This window comes from Carya illinoinensis, chromosome 11 (genome assembly GCF_018687715.1).
Source record: "Carya illinoinensis cultivar Pawnee chromosome 11, C.illinoinensisPawnee_v1, whole genome shotgun sequence".
NCBI lineage: Eukaryota > Viridiplantae > Streptophyta > Magnoliopsida > Fagales > Juglandaceae > Carya > Carya illinoinensis.
In genome coordinates, this window is record NC_056762.1 from 15,182,183 (window position 1) to 15,188,089 (window position 5,907).

At 35.4% G+C, this 5,907-nt stretch overlaps 1 non-coding gene across 1 annotated transcript; it reads left to right on the forward strand.

The window, feature by feature from the left end:
• The first annotated feature begins 4,424 nt into the window (after nucleotides 1-4,424).
• On the forward strand, nucleotides 4,425-4,532 carry LOC122283543. Its single transcript, XR_006230943.1, has one exon. It is a non-coding gene; the product is annotated as a small nucleolar RNA R71 (small nucleolar RNA).
• Nucleotides 4,533-5,907: the final 1,375 nt, after the last annotated feature.

The window sequence follows — 5,907 nt, forward strand, 5'->3', positions numbered from 1 at the left end:
AATCGCTTAAATTTTAGGACTTATCTTGGCAACCACATACGGCCTTCAGGAGTTCGAATTTGGAAATCCTTATTAGAGACACAGTTATAGCCCTTTAAGATAGATTTCCAATGCATTAAGAATCGCATCAATCCGATATGTGAGTAAAAAGATATAGTCAAAAGACTAAAGTATGTCCAGACTGTCTCCTAGCGAATTTCGGACTTGCACTTCTTGTGGTTTCATTTTGTGATTTTTTTTCTTTTTCTTTTCTTCCAAATTGCTCTCAAACCCATGAATGTCCTCCTTTGAATTTGACTGGACTTGACTTGCTCTTTTATAAACTCTGAAATTAAACATAAAAAAACTGCTTAGGAGTATCCCAACGTAAATAGAAATTTAATTAAAGAATACACATTAATTCCTATGATTTCTATTCTCATTTTATCATTTTAGTCCAATAATAGGGTATTTAGAGTGCACTTTCACACACTCATCACCCCCCCAACTTACTCATTGCTAGTCCCTAGCAATTTTCATGTCAAAACAATGAAAGAGACCAAAGAAAATCACATATAAAGGCCATCAAGTCACACTTTCCAAATTCACATATCAAAACAATCTAAGGAATCCAATAACCCATCAAGATCAATCCATCTATAGCAATCCACAGAGTGTGTGTGTTCTCCAAGCCATAATCATCTTACTACTAACCTTGACACATGCAACATCAAGAATGTCTCAAGCAAAAAGTTCAACTCCATAACTCACGGGTATAATAGTGTTTCATGTAAGGGCTCTCTCTATGGAGTTGACAATGGGTGTATACACACTCTCATGGAAAATTAGGCAATTATGTACAAGCAATAAGCAAACATTGATATTATGATAGGAACACTAACAACTGTGACTTCCACTAGTCTTTCCAACAACTTACTTAGGATCAGAACGATCGACACAAAAGGTTGTAATGTGGTTTGGTTTCGGGGCTATATGAAAAAAAAAGGATGAAAGGGATTCAAAAACTTCCAAGTACATACAAAGGAAATTTTATTAAATATCTCAATAGACCACACTTCTCACTTGATGTATTCTCCAGCTTTTCAGATCATCAAATAATAATGCTTTTCCTTCTTCTTCCTCTTTTTTTTTTTCAACAATTTGATGGACAAACACTTGCTACTTTTGTATTCTTTTCATCTCTACCAACTTCTTTCTTTTCTTCTTTTTTTTTTTTTTTTTTTCGGAACTCATTCAATTGAACACTTTTCAACTTGTACTCTTCTCTTTTTTGTCGTCTTCTTCTTCTTCTTTTTTTAATTGAAAATGATAAAATTAAAAAAAGAAAATATAAATTCCACACCTAGTATACACTTGGAAGTAAAAAATGGTAAGAAAATCTGTGTATAGGTTATACTCCAATGTGGAGAGGCATGGATGATATGGGCATATGAAAAGAAAAAGTTACATGTGTTTATTGGCTCAAAATTGGCTACTAGGGGTCTATGATGGAAATGGATAGCTTGAAAGGCTCAAACGTTAATCCTAAGTTGACCTTCGTCATATCCCAAGTATATACACCATTGTACCATAAACCATGTAATGATATTCTCAAAAGAAGTGCCCAATTCAATAGATCAATGAACGCTTATCACAATTTACTGCATTTGTATGCTCTCAATCCTCTCCAAACTCACATGAATACTTAAGTAAAAGAGTTCTCTAGCTACATGTGTCAAACCACCTTCTTACCACAAAATTTGGATAAGTGCATTAAGAGTTCTGTGAATGCTACAGCAAAAATGATTATGGTGGGTTTGGTGAATTCACGAAGATGACTATGAATGAGAATGAGTACACATGTGAAAATGATACATGTGTGATGCAAATTAAAAAAAAATTGACACATGAAAATATGCCACAGAGTTATAACAAACATTTTAAATACTAAATTTGCACCACCACCCCCGAACTTAAATGAAACATTGTCCTCAATGTTTAAAAATCAAAATTGAATGGGGAGTAACTAAAAATGGTAGAATACATCTGATGAGTGACGATGGTAGCTCGCCAAACACCAAAGATAGTAATCTGAAATGACGAAATGAAATTATCCTGCAATCAAAAACAAAGAAAACAATAGTAAACAAAAAGGAAAAGAAAGAAAATAAGAAAAAACAAAAACAAAACAAAGCAAAACAAAATAAATAAAGAAAAACATACCTAGTTGGTGTGGTCAAGGTTGATAGACTGGATCCACAAGTGGAATGTATTCCACTTCCGGAACTTGCCTATCAATTAATACTTTAAGACGTTGACCATTTATTTTAAAGATCTGACTATCCTTAGGATCTTCTATTTCTACCGCCCCATTTACAAAAACATTCCTTACTAAAAAAGGGCCAGTCCACCTAGACCGAAGTTTTCCTGGGTGCTTTAGAAATCCAAAATCATAGAAGTATATTCGATCATTAGGTTTAAACCTCTTCCTAAGAATATTTTTATCATGAAACGTTTTCATTTTAACTTTATAGACTTTAGACTTAGGCAAAGGTTTCAATTTAACTCTCGGTACTTTCATACTTACAGGAATCTGTTTTCCACCTTTCTTAGGCAACTTCTCACATTTCTGTTGCCAAGCCTGTGTCCCATAATCCTGAGTTTCATAAAAAATAGCACAAATATCAATAACATCAAATGAATCACTAACAGATGTATCAAACTCAGAATTCACAAGGGAATATTCAAGGGAATCAAAATCATGAGTTGTGTGAACTCCCTTGTCTATGAGTGCGTCAATCATGTATGTTTGGTGGCACTCGTCATCTGTTGGCTGTTTCTCAATATGGAAAATGTTGACCTCCATGGTCATGTTTCCAAAAGATAGCTTCATCAACCCATTCCTGCAATTTATAAGTGCATTAGCCGTAGCAAGGAAAGGTCTACCTAATGTGAGAGGAACTTTAGAGTTAGACTCAACAACTGATTGAGTGTCCAAAATTAAGAAATCAACAGGACAATAAAACTTGTCAATTTGGATCAAAACATCCTCAACTATCCCTCTCGGTTTCTTAACTGAACGATCAGCCAACTGAAGCACAACAGAAGTAGGCTTAATTTCACCCAAACCAAGCTGCAAATAAATGGAATAAGGCATCAAATTAACACTAGCTCCTAGATCTAGCAAGGCTTTCCCAAACTCATGATTCCCAATATTATATGCAATGGTTGGACAACCAGGATCCTTGTACTTAGGAGGAATTCACTGTTCAATTAGAGTACTAACTTGCTCTGTCAGAAATGCTGTCTTCTTAACATGGTGCTTCCTCTTAACTGTACATAAATCTTTAAGAACTTTTGCATAAGTGGGAACTTGTTTAATAACATGCAAAAGAGGAAGGTTAATCTTTACCTGCCTGAGGTTCTCCAAGATTTCATTATTAGAATCCAAAGTTCGCATACCAGATTTTAAAGCTTAAGGAAATGGTACCTTAACTGGACTCTTGATTACCTCGGCTTCCTTGGGGAACTTGGTACTATTATTGCTTTGTTCTTCTTCAACATCCTCTGGCTTATCAGTTGTTGGGATGTGTAAGGACTTACCACTTCTTGTCATAATAGCATTGATTTCTTTCAAATTTTTTTGTACCATATGCTGACCTTGGGGTGTGGATTGAGTTTGAGAAGGAAACTTGCCACGCTCATTTACACTGAAGGAGCTCATTATCTTGGATATATGACTCTTTATCTCTTTGCTTTCTTCAACAACCTGCATAATCAAAGATACAAACTTTTTATTAGTTTTACTCTGTGCCTCAATAAAAGCATGTAAAGTATCTTCTAAGGGACTCCTAGAAGATGAAGGTGCATGATATGGTGCAGGATATGATCTAGGGGGTTGTGCAGGCGGCTGGTTTTCAGACTTCCAGCTAAAATTGGGGTGATTACGCCACCCTGGATTATAGGTATCAGAGAAAGGTGTAAAAGGCTTCTTGTACATACCAAAGGCATTACATTATTCCTCATACATCCCTCTCATCTCAGCAAATGTGGGACACTCTTGGGCAAGGTGATCTACCCCGCCACACACAAAACATGGTCCAAAAGACTCTGCATGATTAGCCATGTGTGTTGGCTTTAAGTCTTTATTCTTCAACACCTCTAGCTCCCTAGTGAGCATATCAACCTTAGCCTTTAGATTATCTTCTTCGCTAAGATGGTAAATTCCACCACCATTTAGGTTTCCTGCAGGCCGTGACCTATTTGTGCTCTCAGTAGCACTAGGTCCAGTCCAAGTGTGAGCTTTTTCAGCAAGCTCATTAAGGTATTCTATGGCCTCATCAGGATCTTTCTGTAAGAACTCACCATTACACATCATCTCCACAAATTGACGCTCTCTAGGTGTAAGTCCCTCATAAAAATAGCTCACTAAGCGCCAATTCTCGTACCCATGGTGAGGACACATACTCAGTAGCTCCTTAAATCTCTCCCAAGACTGATACAAAGTCCCACTATCCTTTTGTACAAAGGTAGAGATTTGCCTTTTTAAAGCATTGGTCTTATGTTGGGGAAAGTATTTATTAAAGAAGACCTGAGTCATCTCATTCCATGACCCAATAGATCGTGGTCTCAAAGAGTATAGCCAACTCTTAGCTCTATCCTTCAAAGAGAAAGGAAAGAACTTAAGTCTCATAATGTCATCAGTTGCATTTTGATTATGAAAAGTCGCAACTACTTCCTCAAACTCCCTAATGTGCACATATGGATTTTCATTTTCCAAGCCATGAAAAGTAGGGAGTAATTGTATCATCCCTGTTTTAAAATCCAATTGGCGAATATTAGCTGGAAACATGATGCATGATGGTGTGGCTGTGCGTGTAAGGTGGAGGTAATCTTGAAGGGTCCTAGTGGGTTGATCTTCGTGTTCACTCATTTTCTCAGAATTAGAAGAATTATCAAACAAATGATTAGAAAAATTAAACTCTGACTCTAACACAGGTCTACAAGCAAACCGACCCAAGGCGTCTCTATACCTGTGCATGCAAGGTAGAGAAAAACCCAACACTAAAAAAAACTACAAAAAGAAAAAGAAAATAAAAAAAAAAATGCAGCAAGCTAAAATAGGGAACGAAGTTACCGCCTTTACAAACTGTTGAAAAGAAAAACTATCTCACAATTCTTCTACCGTCTCCCCGGCAACGGCGCCAAAATTTGATTACGCCCAAAGAATAACGCGGTAGTTGTAGCACAGCTTTGGGGTGTCGATTCCACATGGAGACAAATTAAAAGAATAGTAAGAGGAACAAAGAAAATAAAGAAAAATATTAAATAAGTAATAGAGAACAAAGATTAATTTTAAATATAAATTAAAGTGAAGCAAAGTGATTAACAGAAAAAGTACTCAAATTTGACAAACAGTAGAGCGTCGGGAATCCCTTACACAAATATGGTATTTTAATTATTCTTAATTCATTGGATAACTCAATTAGGAACTCAATTTCCGTAATTCCCAATCGGAATGTATAGATTTATAAACTAGACTTAAATAAAATGTAACCCTATGAAAAAAACATTCACCACTTTTAAAAAACGTGAATTACTACCCCTATTGATAAAATCCAATGACGACAATATACTCGGGAAGCGATATTGCAGCAAAAAACTAAATCAATATAGATAAATAATTGATCCAAACATAATCAAAGAACTAATCCATTCAATAGAAAAAGCATGACTGAATCCATAAACAGAATAAATTCTATGATTATTCGGAGAAGAAAACATCAATGATGAATTGAGAATGATAAAACAAAAGAGTTTTAGAAATTGAAAATCAAATACATGAATTAAGAATAAATTAGAAATACCATCTAATGTGCAAGTTCATCCCTAACCCTACTAGAGAATTTAGTTACCCATAAATATACT